Genomic DNA, 21503 nt, shown 5'->3' on the forward strand with positions numbered 1-21503 from the left:
ATTGATGACAAGCAACGGATTTGGCATACTATTTATTCTCGTAGAAAGGATTAAGAGAGATATACTATAAACTTGGGAAGGTCTTCAACGAACCACCGGAAGGGTTGAAACAACGAATAAATTGATATGATAATGAAGGAAGAAGAAACTTGGAAGAAACCACCGTAAGAATTAAGAAACGATCAAGGAAAAGATAGCGAAGTACCGGGAAAAATTGGGAAACGAGTGAAGATACTTGAGGGAATTTAGATGCAAGAGAACGAAGAGATCAAGAACTAATTAGAGGATATTTGATCGATGCACCGGTAATATTTGGAGAAACGAGAGCTGGAAGCTGGAATGAATAATCCCGAAATGATGGTCTCCGAAGAATCAAACTGAAAAGACTCTTGAATTGCACCGGATGGCTAAAAAAGAATTCTCACAATCAAAAACAATTATGAGAGGATGGCATCAAGCTTGAACTGAGAATCCTCGAGAGAAGGCACAAGATTTAGAGGAAACATTTCTTCAGTCTTCAAATCCGAGAATGACGACGAGAAACACCAACAAGAATTGTTGAGGCACTCCAGAATGAAAATTAGAAAGGTTGAACCACCGATAAAAAGAATTTGAAAGATCTTGGAGAAACACATATGACTGATGATAATTCATCCTTATGTCAACTTTGAAATGAATTTAATTATAACTCCAGAAAAAATTAGAAGAGTCAGGTAGGATCCTGGAAAAGACATGTGGGTTAGGGCCCACTCAAAAGAAACACCGTTGAACAATTACTTGAAAGGGAGATTGCATCGGTTGATTTAAATAGCTTGAATGAGATGACAATCTCGAAATAGGTTGAATGGATCTTGAATTAAATGACGAGCCTTCTGAGATATCTTCAGCACTCTTGAACAAATGAATAGCAAGAAGTGAATGATTATGAGGTGCACCGGCATGAGAAGGTATTTGCAATGATGAAAAGGCATATGATCAACACCAAAAGCTTGATTGAATCCACCGGAAAAGAAAGAGAACAGAGAATGATGAACTTGAGGCCCCCTTAGAATCTTCATGAGAATCACCGGATAAGAACATTGATTGAAAAGAAAGAAGAGACTTCACATGAATAAAAGGATGCTTGATTAAGAAATCCGAGTCCTTGAAGAAACAAGGGTAGGTGGGCGAGAAAAAAAACAAAGACAACTTGGGACGGATGAAGCAAACACCGTTGCAAATAACTGAGAATTGGTCTCACGAATGTTGAAAAAGATCGGATCCACTTGAAGAGAAATACGCCGGTTGAAAAGGATTGACATGACAATCTTGATTATCATGAAGGATTGGTATTCGCATAGGAGTATGAAAACATCGCTTAGAAAAAGGTATGGAATCAACATTTGACTTCGAAGCAACTCGAATACCACAACTCAAAAACAAAACAAAGGATTGGCTTGCTAAATAAGCCGGAACAAACATATGATAGAGATTTCGTCTGAAGTTTTCGTGGTGGGACCCACACAGGCTCGATCGTACATCACCATCATGTACAAGGCAGTGCACATGACATACGAAGCGTCCCCGAGTCAGCACAGCCAAGGACTCTTTAAGACACAACAAGACCACTGTAAAACCAACCGTGGATAGGCGGACCACTAGATGTCGAACCCCAATCTTATATCATGTATCTGTCGGAAAGATATCCTAAGGGCTACTTGAATTCCCACTTATAAACTCCCGAAACTTTCTAGTTATGCAATCATGTGTTGGGGATACAGGGGAAGCATAATATCTCGCCCAAACTAACAATACCTACATCCAGCTGTATCCATCCTTCAACACATAACCAAGAAACCTACGGAAATCGTTTACCTCAACCTTCGAAAAGCATCCGTTATACGAGTTATGGCAATACTCCCAAACTCCCACCCCAGTACTGGGTGGCGTCAAGGTTATCTCACCAACAACTGCATAAAGGAGATTTTCGATGTCGGTGAAAACTCAGGTATTCCAGAAATGCAACGATAAAATTGTGACGACAACACCTCAGAGCTCAACTCCCCGGGACACTGCCACAACCCCTAAATGTCAGGAGGCACCGAGAACAATGTTCTCATCACAAAACCATCGGAACGATTCCAAGATACCCGTGTGATCCTAAATTTTTTTTGTGAAATTTGAGAAGAGAAGAGTCAAAACTCTACGTCAGGATGCCTCACCAGAGCGACGAAGGGACTGAGGAGTAAAAAGAATCCTACTCTCCGATATATATAATCATAAAAGACTCAAAACATTTTTCTAGACTGAACAACCCAAACGATTCGAACAAGTAGGGGGCTCCTAAGTCGGGGATGGCTCTGATTACCAACTTGTAACAACCACGATGCGGCTATATCTCCCACGTGTTGGAGCACGACTTAGAGGCATAACCGCATTGTAGGCATGTCGCAAGAGGGGTAATATTTACACCTCCCATGTACTGAATAAGAAAGAGATACAGAGCTGGCTTACAATCGCCACTTCACACAATACATAAGAATAGCATTACATCATCCAGATACAATCAAGGTCCGACTACGGAACCAAAGTAAAAGAAGACTACCCCTAATGCAAAAGATCCTCCATCGCCCCGACTGGGCTCCACTACTGATCAACTGGAAATGAAACAACACAATGAACACATCCCCTCCTTGACGCCCCAGCGGCCGCCTGCCAAGTTTCATCGCATTTGGAGTCCGTTTGATGCCCGAGCGAATAATTATAGTGGCAGTATAGTCGGTCTATCGTCGGACATTTTCGGTCTCCGGAAACAGTCGTCGGGTCTCTCTCTTCTCTTCTCTCTGCCCAAGGCTTTCGGCATAGTTCGCTACCACTCACCGCTAGGCCCGACCTTACCTCTCTCGTCAACCTGCGGCCCTCCTCGCGCGCGTCCGAAAACTGTCCCAAACCCGGCCCGGATAGTCATCACTGTTGCGTTCAGATCATCCCCTAACATCTACAAAACATCTCTGTTTTGCTTTTTGGTCTCCCTAGCCTATTTGTACGGTGCCGTCCAATTAAGATCGGAGGGACCAAATGCCCCTATCCAAAAACCACTTGTTATATAAATCAGACCAAATCCCTAATTTCTAGGGATCCTCCTCGCCGCCGCCACACTCCACCTTGTCGTCTCCCACCTCAGGATCCCCTCCCGATCCCGTAGCCAATCCACCAACATGCGCCTCCTTTTCTTCCTCGATTTCACCAGCGGGCCAATCACCTCTGAGGTCCATCTCCACCAACCAGATCCACCCTGTAGACGAATGCCTCCACATCACCCATCGCCCGAGCCAGCCGAGGGCCTCGTCCCTGAGCTGAGCTCCATGGAAGAGATGAGCGCCTCCCTTCCTCGCTGCTTCATTCTTCCCTTGCTCTCCCCGTCCCCTGATCTATCTCCCTCGTTCTTTCATATAGGCCTCCTCCTGAGCACCATGGACAGGATCCCCGCCAGGGATCGCCAAGCCCACGGTTACGTTGTCCCGGAGCCCCCACGTCGTCGTCCCCGCCATCCTCTCGCCGGACTCCGGTGACCTCCACCTCAAACCCGATGTCTCCGACCAGATCCGCTGTGGATCAAGCCCTTCTGCCGGTTGCCCCACCTCCATCGCGTTCGTGTGCGCTCCCGTGGACCTCGTTCCTCCGCGCCAAGTCCCTTCGTTGCGGCCTGCTTCGCTTCGAACCCTCCTGCTCCCTTCCCGCCAGGCCCGCCGCCCTGGAGACCTGCGCCCTGCCGGACCTCCCTTGCCTCACCCCAAGCAGTCGTCACCATGGCTTGTTGTTGCCTGTTGTTACCTCTATTGGCAACGAGCAGCAGTGGCTCGCTCGTCTCGACCGTTGACCGCCTACAACGCATCGGCAGCAAGGCCCGCCTCCAGTGCCATCGTGGGCTGTATGAGCCAAGGCCTAGCCCAGCCGCTGCTAGATCCAAACCGCACCATAGAACGGGCCATGCCCATGGGTGAGCTTCCCACAACCTTCGCTATTTAGCGCCATGGGCATGTGATAGTCATGTTGCGCCTATTACCCTGTTGGCCCGTTTGCTTAGTTTCAGCCCGTAAAGTTTTTTTTCCAGTTCTACAAATTTAGTATTTATTCCAGAGAACGCAGTTTTACAGAAAAGTCCCTAACCTCCATGCATATTAAAACTCGCAAACCATGCATCATATGTAAAAACTTTATATATGCAAAATGCTTAGAATTTTATGTAGATTAATAATTTGCAACTTTCATCTATGTTTAAAATGTTTAAAAATGATGTTTGCATATACTTTGCCATATTGCCATGTAAAATGATTTAATTCATAACTTAATAACCATAACTCCAAATTTAATAAACTTTATATGTAAATGGGGTGGAAAATGCCTAGTTTAACATGGTGGCTTTACTTTGCATGTTTAACAACTCTAAGATTTGGTTTAGGGCAGAACAGTACCAAATTCAAATATTACATATGGGGACTTTCCGGAATTGTTGTTGTTTCAGGCCTCATTTAAACTTGCTTAAATGTGTAGTTTACTTATCCTTCACCCCTTGACATGCTAACCAACATTTAATTTTGTTGAGTACATAAATGGGAGAGAACTAAATAACTTGAATGTGGTGTTTCGGCAATATGAAACTCGTTGCATATTGAGCTCCACTTAACTTGTAGTTTTGCTTGTGCACTTTTGCCATGCCATGCTTCATTAAACCGGACATGCATCATACTTGTTTGTGCATCATGCCATGTTCATGTGTTGGTTGTTTACTATGTTGTTTGCTTCTTTCTGGTGTTGCTTCTTCGGGTTAGTTCCGATAATGTCGCGTTTGTGAGGATCCGTTTCACTACGTTCGTTTGTCTTCGTCATGTACTCGTTCTTCTTCCTTGTGGGATCTCAGCCAAGATGACCATACCCTCGAAATCACTTCTATCTTTGCTTGCTAGTTGCTCGCTCTATTGCTATGCCTATGCCGCGATACCTACCACATGCTTTATCATGCCTCCCATATTGCCATGTCAAACCTCTAACCCACCTTGTCCTAGCAAACCGTTGTTTGGCTATGTTACCGCTTTGCTCAGCCCCTCTTATAGCGTTGTTAGTTGCAGGTGAAGATGGAGTTTGTTCCAAGTTGGAACATGATTATTGTTCGCATATCACAATATCTCTTATTTAATTAATGCATCTATACACTTGGTAAAGGGTGGAAGGCTCGGCCTTATGCCTGGTGTTTTGTTCCACTCTTGTCGCCCTAGTTTCTGTCATACCGGTGTTATGTTCCTTGATTTTGCGTTCCTTACGTGGTTGGGTGTTATGGGAACCCCTTGATAGTTCGCCTTGAATAAAACTCCTCTAGCAAGGCCCAACCTTGGTTTTACTATTTGCAACCTAAGCCTTTTTCCCTTGGGTTCTACAGACTCAAGGGCCATCTTTATTTTAAATCCCCCCGACCCAGTGCTCCTCTGAGTGTTGGTCCGAAATGGGCAGCCTGCGGGGCCACCTCGGGGCAACTCGAGGGTTGGTTTTACTCGTAGCTTGACCTATCCTGTGTGCCCTGAGAACGAGATACGTGCGACTCCTATCGGGATTTGTCGGCACATCGGGCGGCTTTGCTGGTCTTGTTTTACCATTGTCAAAATGTCTTGTAACCGGGATCCGAGTCTGGTCGAGTCGTCCTTGGAGAAGGAATATCCTTCATTGACCGTGAGAGCTTGTGATGGGCTAAGTTGGGACACCCCTATAGGGTTTTGAACTTTCGAAAGTCGTGCCCGCGGTTATGGGCAGATGGGAATTTGTTAATGTCCGGCTGTAGAAAACTTGACACTTAACTTAATTAAAATGCATCAACCGCGTGTGTAGCCGTGATGGTCTCTTCTCGGCGGAGTCCGGGAAGTGGACACGGCTTTGGAGTTATGGTTGAACATAAGTAGTTTCAGGATCACTTCTTGATCACTTCTAGTTCACGATCGTACTTTGCTTCTCTTCTCGGTCTTATTTGCGTAAGTTAGCCACCATATACGCTAGTGCTTGCTGCAGCTCCACCTCACATATCTTTTCTCTTCCCATAAGCTTAAATTGTCTTGATCGCGAGGGTGTGAGATTGCTGAGTCCCTGTGACTCACAGGTTACTTCCAAAACCAGTTCCAGGTGCCGATGATACCGTGCAGGTGACGCAACCGAGCTCAAGGAGGAGCTCGATGAAGATCGTGTTCATTGTGTTGTTTCTTTTCCAGTTGATCAGTAGTGGAGCCCAGTTGGGCCCATCGGGGATCTTATGCATTTGGGGTTGTCTTTATTTTGGTTCCGTAGTCGGACCTTGATTGTATCTGGATGATGTAATGCTATTCTTATGTATTGTGTGAAGTGGCGATTGTAAGACAGCTCTGTACCTGTTTCTTATTCAGTACATGGGAGGTGGAAAGATTACCCCTCTTGCGACATGCCTACAATGCGGTTATGCCTCTAAGTCGTGCTCCGACACATGGGAGATATAGCCGCATCGTGGGTGTTACATGCCCGCATCTACTACTATTACTCCACACATCGACCGCTATCCAGCATGCATCTAGAGTATTAAGTTCAAGAGAACAGAGTAACGCTTTAAGCAAGATGACATGATGTAGAGGGATAAACTCATGCAATATGATATAAACCCCATCTTGTTATCCTTGATGGCAACAATATAATACAATACGTGCCTTGCTGCCCCTACTGTCACTAGGAAAGGACACCGCAAGATTGAACCCAAAGCTAAGAACTTCTCCCATTGCAAGAAAGATTAATCTAGTAGGCCAACCCAAACTGATAATCCGAAGAGACTTGCAAAGATAACCAATCCTACATAAAAGAATTCAGAGACGATTCAAATATTGTTCATAGATAAACTTGATCATAAACCCACAATTCATCGGTCTCAACAAACACACCGCAAAGAAGATTACATCGAATAGATCTCCACAAGAGAGGGGGAGAACTTTGTATTGATATCCAAAAAGAGAGAACAAGCCATCTAGCTAATAACTATGGACCCGTAGGTCTGAAGTAAACTACTCACACTTCATCGGAGGGCTATGGTGTTGATGTAGAAGCCCTCCGTGATCGATGCCCCCTCCGGTGGAGCTTCGGAAAAGGCCCCGAGATGGGATCTCGTGGATACAGAAAGTTACAGTGGTGGAATTAGGGTTTCGGCTCCATATCTGGTAGTTTGTGGTATGTAGGTATATATAGGAGGAAGGAGTACATCGGTGGAGCAACAGGAGGCCCACGAGGGTGGAGGGCACGCCCCCCTACCTCGTGCCTTCCTCGTTGATTGCTTGACGTAGGGTCCAGGTCCTCTGGATCATGTTCGTTCCGAAAATGATGTTCCCGAAGGTTCCATTTTGTTTGGACTCCGTTTGATATTCTTTTTCTACGAAACCCTAAAATAGGCAAAAAAAACAGCAATTCTGGGCTGGGCCTACGGTTAATAGGTTAGTCCCAAAAATAAAATAAAAGTGTATAATAAAGTCCAATAATGTCCAAAATAGAATATAATATAGCATGGAATAATCAAAATTATAGATACGTTGGAGACCTATCAAGCATCCCCAAGCTTAATTCCTGCTCGTCCTCGAGTAGGTAGATTATAAAAAAAGAATTTTTGATGTGGAATGTACTTGGCATAATTTCAATGTAATTCTTCTTAATTGTGGTATGAATATTCAGATTCGAAAGATTCAAGACAAAAGCTCAATATTGACATAGAAATAATAATAGTTCAAGCATACTAACTAAGCAATTATGTCTCTTGAAAATAACATGGCCAAAGAAATTTTATCCCTACAAAATCATATAGTCTGGCTATGCTCTATCTTAACCACACAAAGTATTTAAATCATGCACAACCCCGATGACAAGCCAAGCAATTGTTCCATACTTTTGGTGTTCTCAAACTTTTTCAATCTTCACGCAATACATGAGCGTGAGCCATGGACATAGCAATTTAGGTGGAATAGAATGGTGGTTTTGGAGGAGACAAAAAAAGGGGGAAGATAGTCTCACATCAACTAGGCGTATCAATGGGATATGGAGATGCCCATCAATAGATAACAATGTGAGTGAGTAGGGATTGCCATGCAATGGATGCACTAGAGCTATAAGTATATGAAAGCTCAACAAAAGGAACTAAGTGGGTGTGCTTCCCACTCGCTTGCTCATGAAGACCTAGGGCATTTTGAGGAATCCCATCATTGGAATATACAAGCCAAGTTCTATAATGAAAAATTCCCACTAGTATATGAAAGTGGTAATATAGGAGACTCTCTATTATGAAGATCATGGTGCTACTTTGTAGCACAAGTGTGGTAAAAGGATAGTAGCATTGTCCCTTCTCTATTTTTCTCTTATTTTTTTATTTGGGCCTTTCTATTTTTTATGGCCTCTTTTTTCGTCTGGAGTCTCATCCCGACTTGTGGGGGAATCATAGTCTCCATCATCATTTCCTTACTTGGGACAATGCTCTAAAAATGATGATCATCACACTTTTATTTACTTACAACTCAACAATTACAACTCAACACTTAGAACAAAATATGACTCTATGTGAATGCCTCCGGTGGTGTACCAGGATATGCAATGAATCAAGAGTGACATGTATGAAAGAATTATGAACGGTGGCTTTGCCACAAATACAATGTCAACTACATGATCATGCAAAGCAATACGACAATGATGGAGCGTGTCATAGTAAACTGAATGGTGGAAAGTTGTGTGGCAAAATATCTCGGAATGGCTATGGAAATGCCATGATAGGTAGGTATGGTGGCTATTTTGAGGAAGGTATACGGTGGGTGTATGATACTGGCGAAAGATGCACGGTATTAGAGAGGCTAGCAATGGTGGAAGGAAGAAAAGTGCGTATGATCCATGGACTCAACCTTAGTCATAAAGAACTCATATACTTATTGCAAAAATCTACAAGTTATCAAAGCAAAGTATTATGCACATGCTCCTAGGGGGTATATTGGTAGGAAAAGGCCATCGCTCGTCCCCGACCGCCACTCATAAGGAAGACAATCAATAAATAAATCATGCTCCGACTTCATCACATAACGGTTCACCATACGTGCATGCTACAGGAATCACAAACTTTAACACAAGTATTTCTCAAATTCACAACTACTCGACTAGCATGACTCTAATATTACCATCTCCATATCTCAAAACAATTATCAAGTATCAAACTTCTCAGAGTATTCAACACACTCATAATAAAGAAAATTACCATGCTGTTTTGTAGGACTTTCAAAATAATCTAAGTGAAGCATGAGAGAACAATAGTTTCTATAAAACAAATCCACTGACGTGCTCTAAAAGATATAAGTGAAGCACTAGAGCAAAAACTATATACCTCAAAAGATATAAGTGAAGCACATAGAGTATTCTAACAATTTCCGAATCATGTGTGTCTCTCTCAAAAGATGTGTACAGAAAGGATGATTGTGGAAACTAACAAATAAATACTCAAATAATACACGAGGCTCCAAGCAAAACACATTTCATGTGGTAAATAAAAATATAGCTCCAAGTAAAGTTACTGATGGAAGTAGACGAAAGAGAGGATGCCTTCCGGGGCATCCCCAAGCTTTGGCTTTTAGGTGTCCTTAGATTATCTTGGGGTGCCATGGGCATCCCCAAGCTTAGTCTCTTTCCACTCCTTGTTCCATAATCCATCAAATCTTTTACCCAAAACTTGAAAACTTCACAACACAAAACTTAAAGTAGAAAATTTCGTGAGCTCCGTTAGCGAAAGAAAACAAAACACGACTTCAAGGTACTGTAATGAACTCATTCTTTATTTATATTGGTGTTAAACCTACTATATTCCAACTTCTCTATGGTTTATAAACTATTTTACTAGCCATAGATTCATTAAAATAAGCAAACAACACACGAAAAACTGAATCTGTCAAAAACAGAATAGTCTGTAGTAATCTGTAGCTAACGCAAGATCTGGAACCCCAAAAATTCTAAAATAAATTGCTGGCCATGAGGAATTTATATATTAATCATCTGCAAAAATAATTAACTAAATATCACTTTCCAAATAAAAATGGAAGGAATTCTCGTGAGCGCTAAAGTTTCTGTTTTTACAGCAAGATTAAAAAGATTTTCCTCAAGTCTTCCCAACTGTTCTACTTGGCACAAGCACTAATTAAACACAAAAAACACAACCAAATCAGAGCCTAGATAAATTATTTTTTACTAAACAGGAGCAAAAAGCAAGGAATAAAAATAAAATTGGGTTGCCTCCCAACAAGCGCTATCGTTTAACGCCCCTAGCTACGCATAAAAGCAAGGATAGATCTAGGTATTGCCATCTTTGGTAGGCAATCCATAAGTGGCTCTCATAACAAATTCATAAGGTAATTTAATTTAATTTTTAGGGAAGTGTTCCATGCCTTTCCTTAACGGAAATTGGAATCTAATATTCCCTTCCTTCATCTCAATAATTGCACCAATCGTTCTAAGGAAAGGTCTACCAAGAATAATAGGACATGAAGGATTGCAATCTATGTCAAGAACAATAAAATCTATGGGCACATAATTCCTATTTGCAACAATAAGAACATCATTAATTCTTCCCATAGGTTTCTTAATAGTGGAATCCGCAAGGTGCAAGTTTAAAGAGCAATCATCAAAATCACGGAAACCTAGCAAATCACACAAAGTCTTTGGAATCGTGGAAACACTAGCATCCAAATCACACAAAGCATAGCATTCATGATCTTTACACTACAAAAAAAAGACACATCCGTGACATTTTGGGCCGAACGAAAAAAAATTATGTCATACATATGACACTTCTATGACGATAATTGTGACAAAACTCGGTATCATCATAGATGTGGTGGGCTCCTACTTCTATGACAAAAAATCATGATAGAAAATGGGCTTTTCGTCCTGGGTGGGCCGGAGACGCGGCTGCATGACATTGTTTGGTCCGTCCATGACGGAAAAAACCATGGTAGAAGCGAGGGCGAGGAAAATTTCGGGGAGTTCCGGTTACGGTGGGAGGTCGAGGGCCGAGCGATGCGTGTTTCTCTCATACACGTACGCGCGTGTGTGCGAGGTGTTGGCTCTAACTAAACTCGAGCGATTGCACTGCAGGCTACGCATTACTGAACCCGAGCGATTAATCGATGGTTGTTAACTGAACCCGATCGAGCAATTCCTTCGCTACTGCTGCTAACTGAAGCCGATCGATTGGATGAACAGTGAGCGTTGCCGGGGGGTGGATGAACAGTGAGAGGTGGCGTTGCCTCTGGATGAACTGGACCCCGTGGTGTGGTGGAGGGCTGGATGATCAGTAGATAGTGGAAGGGTGCCCTTGGAGGGGTGGTTGAATAGGACCCCGTGGTGTGGAGGGCTGGATGGATAGTAGACGGTGGAGGGGTGGTTGAACAGTAGCCTATGGAGTAGTGCGCGATGGAGGCTGGATGAACAGGAGCCCGTGGAGGCTGGAGGAGGTCGATGGTACCCCGTGGAGGCTGGAGGAGGTCGACGGTGGAGATGAACAGTATCCCGTGGAGTCCCGTTTTGCGGTACGCCACACCCCTCCCAATGAACAGGACCCCCATTTCGACCGTAGGAGGTCCGTTTCGTCCATTTTGCGGTACGCCACACCCCTCCCAATCAACAGGACCCCCGTTTCGACCGTAGGAGGTCCATTTCCTGCGTTTTGCGATACGCCACACCCCTCCCGATCAACAGGACCCCCATTTCGACCGTAGGAGGTCCGTTTCCTCCATTCTGCGGTACGTCAGGCCTCGTTTCCATTGCCTGTTCCGTCCAAGCCCTCCCGATGAACACGACCAGCATTCCGTTCTGACCCAGCCGGTTGGCTCCCACGCGTTTCGTTGCCTCCCAATGAACACGACGCATTCTGTTGCCTCCCCATGAACACGATGCATTCTGTTGCCTCCCCACGAACACGACGCATTCTGTTGCCTCCCCATGAACACGACGACGACGTTGTTTCTCCATTTGGACCCAGCCATGTACATGAGCCCTGGCCGTACGTATGCGCGAGTAGGCGTTCGAGACCCCGCCCGTATGTACACATACGTGGCCGTATTTTCTTTCTTGCACCCTGGCCGCTTTACGTACGTGTACATGCTATGTGTGCGCCTCTACTATGACACATGCGCGCCTCTACTATGACACGTGCGCGCCTCTACATCGACCAGTATGTACGTACACATTCGCGACCAGAATGACAATGCTACGTACGCTTCGACCAGGTGGGTTCTGACTGTCAGGCACTTCCGTGTGTGCGAAGATGTAGCTGGTGGGTCCTAGCAGTCAGGGGGCGAATCATTTTTTGCCCGGACGCACTTCCTTCTGTGTGAAGGTGTAGCTGGTGTGTCCCAGCAGTTAGGAGGGAAACGTTTTTTTCACGAAATACGGTGGCCCGTCCGGTGGATCCCTTCTGTCAGGTGGAGGAATAATTATTTTGCACGTAATAAGGAGGCACTTCCTTGCTGCGGCCATGGACCCAGCTGTCAGCCTCTCCATGTACAGTCCACGTCCGATGGAAGCCGTTCCTTGACCACGTTGACCACGCCGCGCCGAGAGCACCAGGGCGGTGGACGACGGCGAGGCCTAGGAAGGGGACGACGCGGAGCCAGGGAAGACGCGGCAGTGGATGCCCACGCGTAGAGGAGTACGAGGGTTCACTGGTTCGCTGTGGTGTGAGGCTGCCGTCGCCGCAGAATAACAGGGGGTGTGGGTGAGTAGAGGGATGGCCTGGCCAGCGGTGGGAGTAGTAGGGGGCGGTGAGGCCTCTGCCGCATCGCAGCCGGCCACGGGAGGCAGGAGCACGAGGCACGACCGGCGCTGGTTTGGGCGGCTGGAGCAAGAAGACCAGAGGTTGAAGAAGCACTACGGCCGTTGGATGGACATCGTACGGTCACTGGAGCTAGAATCGTGCATATTGACTAAGTTGACAAAGCCCTCCGTCCCCGTCAACTTAGTAGGCCCACAAGTCAGCCTGCCACTATACTGGGTCCCAGCTAACAGGGGGAGTATTCATTTTTTTGTGCGTAATAAGGAGGCACTTCCTTGCGTGCGAAGATATAGCTGGTGGGTCCGAGCTGTCAGCGGCGGTAACGTTTTTTCGCGAAATACAGAGGCCCTTTCGGTGGGTCCCTGATGTCAGGTGGAGGAATCATTATTTTGCGCGTAATAAGGAGGCATTTCCTTGCGTGCGGCCGTGGACCCAGCTGTCGGCCTCTCCACGTACAGTCCACTTCAGATGCATGTCGGTCGTTGACCACGTTGACCAGGCCGCGCCGAGAGCACCAGGGCGGTGGACGACGGCGAGGCCTAGGAAGGGAACGACACGGAGGCAGGGAAGACTCGGCAGTTGTTTCCCACGCGGAGGGGAGTACGACTGTACGAGGGTTTACTGGTTCGTCTGCCGTCGCCGGAGAATAACAGCAGGTGTGGGTGAGTAGAGGGATGGCTAGGCCAGCGATGGGAGTACGGTGGGGCGGTGAGGCCTGCGCGGCAGCAGAGCCGGCCGCGGGGAGGAGGGAGCAGGCAGTCCCGCCGGCGCTTGTTTGAGCGGCTGGAGCAGGAAGAGCAGAGATTGAAGAAGCACGACGGCCGTTGGATGGCCATCCAACAGTCACTGCTTGTGCGTCAACCTTTTTTTAGGAAAGCCTCAAATCTGTGGAAAACAGCATACAACCCATCTGCCATTATTTCTAATAATTTACAGCCCATTTGCTAATTATTAAGGTTTTTTTGGAGCCCATATTCTTTTTGTTAGCATTACAGCCCATATTGTGGCCACGGTTAAAAAATTATACGAAATTTTGCATATTTCGGTGCGGTCCGAACTGTTTTTAATCCCGAAATTTCGACTCACATTCAAACTGATTTTAAAAATAAATGTATATCAATATAAAATCCAACAAATTCTGCACGCATAAAAATTAATGTAATTTAAAATCTCGAAATAAAAAAAAGATATTTGAAACTAATTGCCGGTTTGATGTGTTTTAAAAATGTACAACCCATTTCTCATTACTGATGGGCCATTTTCTCGGCCAGCCGAATGAAAGCTCTCCTCGTCTTGATAGATTTTCAGCCCAACAGGCCTGACAAAGCGACTTGGCAAATCACAAAAAAACTGGGCTGTGGTCGTGGACCCAGCTGTCAGCCTCTCCACATACAGTACTCTTCCGATGGAATGTCGTTGACCATGTTGACCACGCCGCGCCAAGAGCACCAAGGCGGTGGACGACGGCGAGGCCTAGGAAGGGGACAATGCGGAGCCGGGGAAGATGCGGCAGTGGATGCCCACGCGGAGAGGAGTACGAGGGTTCACTGGTTCGGCTGCGGTGTGAGGCTGCCGTCGCCGCAGGGCCTGGCTAGCGGTGGGAGTAGTAGGGGCGATGAGGCCTCAACGGCAGCACAGCCGGCCACTGGAGGCAGGAGCAGGCGGTCTCCCCGGCGCTGGTTTGGGCGGCTGGTGCAAGAAGAGCAGCGATTGAAGAAGCAGCAGGACCGTTCGATTCAAATCCAACGGTTACTGCTGCTAGAATCGTTTGTTGACTAAGTTGACAAGCCCTGCGTACGCGTCAACTTAGTAGGCCCACAGGTCAGCCTCCCAACCGGTGCGCCCCAGATGTCAGTGGGAGGAATCATTTTTTCGCGTAATAAGGAGGCAGTTGATTGCGTGCGGCCAGGCCAGCGGAGGGAGTAGGGTGGGCCGGGGAAGCCTGCGCGGCATCACAGCGGGCCACAAGAGGAGGGAGCAGGCAGTCCCGCCGGCGCTAGTTTAGGCGGCTGGAGCAGGAAGATCAGAGATTGAAGAAGCACGTCGGCCGTTGGATGGACATCCAACAGTCACTGCTGCTAGAATCGTGTGTTCACTGACAAAGCCTTGCGTAAACAAGTCAGCCTCGAAATCTGTGGCGTGTACAGCCCATTTGCTATTATTTTTATAATTTTTACTCATTTTCTAATTCATATGGAATTTATTGCAGCCCGTTTTCCATTTTTAGAATTGCTGGCCATTTTCTGGTCAGTACCAGGGTCAAAAAATTAACTAAATATGTGGGAAATTTTGAAAATTCGCAAATTTTTGCTGGGGAACGAAATATTCTTAATCCAAAAATTAATAGCCATACTAAAACAAATTTAAAAATAAATTAGTACTATGTCATGTTAAATCCAATGAAATACGTATAAGATATCAGTGAAGAACAAAAACAAAAAAAGAAACTTATATCCCATTTGCTATAATTTTTTTGGAATTTTCAACCCCTTTTGATATTACTTTTAACAGACATTGACCATACTCTTAAGCCAGGCCGGAATGCATCCCTCCTCGTCTTGAAAGATTTGCAGCCCAGTAATTCGGAGAAAACAAATAGGCCTAGCTTGGGTATTCTTCAAAAAGAAATACTGGGCTACCTATTTTCCCAAAGAACTGGTGCATGAGCATTTAGCTTTATTTATTTATTTATTTACTTATTTATGTTTAGGGGACCATGAGCATGTACCTGGGCCGGATTCATGTGAGAGCCTCCCTTCCAGTTAATTATGGGCTTCTCTATTGGGCCTTCATCAGTGGGCTGCATGTTATCAACAAGTGGAAAATGTGTTCCGTACGAAAAATAGTATGCGCTACGTACGGTACGGGGCACTAAAGGATCGAACCGTGCAACGACTTCCAAAACATTGTGTTTGTCGTTCTAACAACACATTTATTCAACCAACAGACGAAATATACTACTGATTGTACATTGAAAACAGCAGCAGCAGCAACCAGGGCTGGGGGTGCAACAGAAGCAGTAAGCAGGCCAGAAGAGTGAAGACGCAGCTCTCTCTTCCAAACCAAACATCAGCCATCATTACAAAAGGGCTACCAAAAAAGAACAAGTGTATGCATCAAACTAAATAAAGATCCTACTACACCAAGTGTACGCATCTAACTAACTGGCTCAGTTAGACGTTACTATTTATTAAGCTGTGGAGATTGGCTGACGGCTTGAACCAGATGGGTGCCTGACGGGGGAAACTCCAGCCAGCAGGTCGAAGTCTGATACTTGCGACCCTCTCTCCTACTTTGGGCTGCAGAGCGTGGCGGCACATATCAGGGTATGGTGCATGCAGAGACGCATGGTACGCTGTGTACACACAGTTTTGCCTGATGAACGAAACCGCGCTGCCATCATGATCCTTGCCGTCGGTTATCTCCTGGTTAATCGGATAATTCAGTCCGACAAACAGAGAGCGTGTACCAAGGCTACTTACCAGCCTCCAGTCAAAAATTCCTGAAGGCCCAGAGAAGCTGGGATCCTGCTCAAAGACCTTGCAGTGACTGTGATTGTATTCCGCGAAACAACACGTCCGGTACGTGCGAACGATCATCAATCTTTCGCCGTCGTCTGATCGAGCCAGGAACCACCTGCAACTGCCATGCCGCTTTTCTTTGAAAGGTTCTGGGATTAGGAAGGGTAGGGACACCAGGCGGCCTACAACATCATATCAAGTTGGAGTCAAATAAAAAATGGCTCTTGATTTAGTCGATCTTAAGAACAACATGGTATGAGCATTAAAAAAGGACAGTAATATAAGCAAGCCATCATGATATCATAGGAAAGTAACATACTGCTGTAACAGCCGTTTGTAGCGATGACTAGAGTAGGCCAGCAATACGTCCAGCCATAGAAGGATTCGACAGCGTAAATGAAGCCCTTGTGTTCAATGGCATAAGAGAACCATGGAGGATGTATGATCCTGCGATGGACGTGTAGATTTATCCACTAAACGCAGTGACCTGTCAGATAGGCGAGACTGCAGTTGAAGAACGCAATTAGCCTGAAGTCTTTATAATTCGCAGATCTGGGCACTTGGCAGATTACAACCTTGAGCAAATCAAACTTGGTATCATGTTGGCTACTGTAAGGTTTCGAGTATTCTGGGCCGCGGTACCAAAGCAGTGTAGTGTTAATCGAAGGAAGGGGGATCAATCGCCGGGTGTAGACCTCCACGAGCATCCAGCTGCCACGACCGTCGACGAGCACCATCCAAGCCGTGTTCATGCCGACCTAGTACATACCGTTAATGTAGTTGAGGCTGACGGGGATTGGATTGCAGTCAAGGGGGTTGATGCTCGCCACCCTACGATCGTTATGCTGCGCGACACGCCGTTTCTGAAAATCAGGCGGCATCGGCAAGCAAGGAGCTAGGTTAAAAAGATCCAGCCTGAGGGCTTTGAGTAAACGGTACAGCCCCCATGAGCACGCGGCGAGCGGCATGGTACTGAGATTGTCCACACGCGAAACAATGAGCTTGATTACCTCTATGGGGAGCGAATTCCAGCCACTCTTTCGGCGGACGCTGCTCAGTTCTGCCATTGTTAGTGCTTGGGTTTCAGACGAGGGAGGAGGCGCCTTAGCGGGGATGGAAGATTGGACGAGATTATGTGCGGACAAAGATGGAGAAGCGAATATGTGCTGCGGGAAGTGGACAGGTGATGATGACTACAGCACGCCGCTTGACTTACGAGACACATACCAGCAGCGTAGGGTCATGTCGATGCCAGACAACTTGCTTGAGTGATCACAGTACTGGTACTCCCTACAGTGCTATGCCCTAACTTGCTTGAGTAGAGTAGTAGAGTAGGACTCTGCTCTACTACTAGCACCGGAGGAGTAGTATATTCTAATCTAAAATAGTTACAAACTTCAATGCCCGAGCGTGGAACGACTACGAACCGTGCTCAAAGACCGTGTCTACGTGGTGTTTGGACATGGGCGACAACCTCAACGCCAACGGTGCTGCTCCCGTTGCACCGTATGTGTTTCTGTCCTTCCTGTTCGAAATCGTGGTAGAATTCATGATTTATTTTGTGCTTATTCGGATTAAATCTCGTAGTAACTTGCTCATATATTCAACTGGCGCAACGTCCCCTACAGCCACTCCCGTTTCATGGACGGCCTGGTCGATGCCTCCAAGGAGCCCTTCGTCCACTGCTATGAGTGCCCGATGCCGTTTTGTGGCTCGCCAGCGGACATGGTGCATCACCTCACGGATGCGTGCAACAGTCACTGCTGGCCCTTGGCGGGGAACATCAAGTACGTGACGTGCTACCCGTTCACCATGCCGGAGTCGCTGGAGGATCGACGTGAGAGGGAGAGGGAGGAGATAGCGATGAACGTGAACGTGAGGGGGAGGAGATAGCGATGTCGTGGGAGGCGCAGTATTTATAGCGAGCAATGGCACACCTACGTAAGATATGGACTGAGCTGCACTGACTTAACTGCAGGTCCAGTTGCGTCACTGACATGTGGGCCAGACCCCTGTTGGGCCCATATGTCAGTGACCCAATGCACCTGCAGTTAAGTAACAGCTACATGGGCATATTTGTTGGAGTAAATTACGGGGGAGCGAAGGGGTGGAAATATTGCTGGTCACAACGGATTGGACGAGCGTGGGGGGAGGAGAGTCATGCATGCAGATTTTTTCACACGGGGTGGAGTGGTGGGACCGCCGGAGGGAGAAGGAGAGTTTGGCAGGCATATTGTTTCCACACATGGAGAGGAAAAGATTTGGAGACGAACGGGCTTCCTGCAGGTATGGGGAACGGTGCATAATAAGTCATCTTGCATGCCGGGCTAGGTATAGTCTCAAGTCATTAAAAACATACACGCCCCACACATGTTCATATTTCAAGGTGCACTAAATTATTGCATGCGATGATTAAGGCTGGCCATAATGGTGGTATCTTAGCTGGTATCATGCACACGGGAATAGCAAACATGCTGATGTGGCAAAGAATTAAAGAAGAGAGGGGGGTTAGAGTAACTAGTGTTCATGCATGCATTGGTAAACACATTTTTTTGTGAAGAACGACAGCACTAGTTGAGTACTTTTGCAGACTTCAAAAACTATTCCACCGCCTCTACTATCTTGCTAAGAGTAGGTGAAATTTTGAATCGAGCCCTTTAAACTAGAAGGGAGGTAGTGGTACTCTAATAGCTAACCTTGTTGTGATGACAAGATAGGACATGGCACGCACCTGGACGGAGGAACTAGTCTGCATTGTGCATTTAAGTTTTGTCTGAAGTCAATGTACCTCTACTTTCACCAGACTTATAGAAAAATGTGTCAACATTCACAATGTCAAATCAATATTTTTACACTCATTATAAAACGTAGTTCTTATACTCATTATAATCAGTATTGTAGATATTGATATTTTTAGTATAAATTTGGTCGTGGGATTTCATTGATGCCTGTCAAAGCGTGGAGGAAGCGGAGCTTAGGGCTTGCATTGCCGGTCTCTACATAGGTATTTCTCTTCATAATCCTGTAATTTTAGAGACTGATTGCGCTTTTGTGGTAGCGTCTCTTGCATCGGGGGACTATGACAGGTCTGCTATGCGTGACCTGAAGATGAAAGCGTTGAGCATCTCGAAGTTGATCAACAATCTTCAATTGTCAAAGATTAGCCGTTCGGCCAATAAGGTGGCACACTTAATCGCTAAGTATAGCTTTGACAATAGATTAGATGGTATTCTTGTAAATAACGTACCGCCCTGTGTGGTGAATATTGTATCGAATGAGTGTACTGGTGTGGCTGGTTAATTAATATAAGGTGGTGTTCAAAAAAAGTATAAATTTGGTCAAACACTTTGCAAACGGTTGACGGGAGTAAAAAGGACCAGAGGGAGTATCATGCATGCGGAGTAGGCAAAAAAATTGCTTGTCTAAAAAAGGCAAAAAAATTGCTCATTTATAGCCGGTCGAAGTCTCAAAGGGCGCGACCGCGCGAGGGAGGCGAAGGTCGTGGGAGGCGCGACGTTTGACGGAATTAAGTGAAGTTACATCCACGCGCCGGCATGGCGTGCGAACAGGCAGAAGCTATACCGTCAGGCCTACGATATGGGTCTAGTAGACATGACATCTAGTGGGTCCCGCATAGTTCTCGAGAACTCTTTGGGGGCTTGCAGCCGTTTATCCACCGGGCAAGCCAGCAACCCCACGCCGTTCGCACGCCCTACTCGTCCCCGTCTTCTACCTTACAACAGTTCGCTCCCAGTCGTCCCGTCCTTTCACATTAGTTCGCTCCCAGTTTTTTTTGCGGGGTACAACAGTTCAACTTCTCCTAACCCTCCTCCAAAATCCATGGCCTCCCAAATCTCCATGGTCGCCGCTGAGTACCAGGTTAGAGCCATCACCGGCGATCAGTTCATCGTCATCTACACACGTGGATCCGAGACGGTGAAAGCATGGCTTGCTCGCTTCCTACGCATGTTCAACAGTTCAACGGATGAGTGGGTCGCTGGGCTAGATGTTGAGTACACCACAGTCCTGGGACGAGAGAAGGATCTAAAGGACGAAGAGAGGAAGAAGCCCGCCGTGATCCAGGTTTGCGTACATAACGTTTGCTTGGTCTACCACATATGCCATGCCGACGTTGAGTGCCAGGATTTTAAGAACTTCCTCAAGGACAAAAGAGTGAAATTCGTTACTGTAGGCTTTAAGAACGACAGGGATGTCCTGCGTCGGATAGGTCTGGTTGTAGGCCAGCCCTTCGATCTCCAGAAGGCAAGCCTGATGTCCTCCTCTCAACCTTCAATGATGACCCTGGCAGCAGCCATGATTGATCCTTCGTACACTAAACTGAAGAAACCTCATCACGAGTTTCATCATGCATGGGAGTCGAAGACATTAGATGAATATCACATCCTATACGCAGCCATGGATGCCTACCTTTGTTTAAATATCTACAAGGGTTGGATGAAGAAGCACAGCCCAGTGTCCGTTTCAAGCAAAGAAGCATCGGCGAAGAGGAAGAGGAAGAGGGACGAGGACGAAGTCGAGGACGTGGACTCGGACTCCGAGTAGGTGGCAGTGCCATCGCTCATGCTGGTTCTACTGCAGTGTCAAGCGGACTAGTTGCTTAGTTTATTTTCAAGGGTGTGTTGTGCAGAGGCCCTAATAGAACTATGTTTATGTTCTTTCTCGTTATTTGAACACTTTAGTACGTACAGTAGTACTAGTACTATGTCTTACTATTGTTCTTCTTGCAGTTGGTACTACTGCTCGTATCTTCGTGTTCCTACTGTACTTAATACGTTTGTACTAGTAGTTTAATTTGGGTCGGTCGATTTGTGAAAGAAGTTCGACGGAGCGAAGGAAGAAGATGGTAGAAGAGGTGGAAGAAGCCCTTCTAGCCATCCATGTTGCATCAAACGGCTCACATGAGTTGACTGACCCAAATTGCTCCTTCAGATTGCAGGATCCATGTGGCATTCAAGGTCTCAAAGGTAGATTCCGCGTCCGCACCCGGTTTGCGGGCTCGACGCGTGCGTGACCAGCTTCCGCCACAATAGTCACCATGCGCGCCTCCTTCACGCAGCCGGAGGCGACAATGACACGATAGTTCCTCAGTGCGGCGGCATCGCGAGGAGGGACTGCAGATGACATGAGCGGGCGAG

Source organism: Triticum aestivum, chromosome 7A (assembly GCF_018294505.1).
Source record: "Triticum aestivum cultivar Chinese Spring chromosome 7A, IWGSC CS RefSeq v2.1, whole genome shotgun sequence".
NCBI classification, from domain to species: Eukaryota; Viridiplantae; Streptophyta; class Magnoliopsida; order Poales; family Poaceae; genus Triticum; species Triticum aestivum.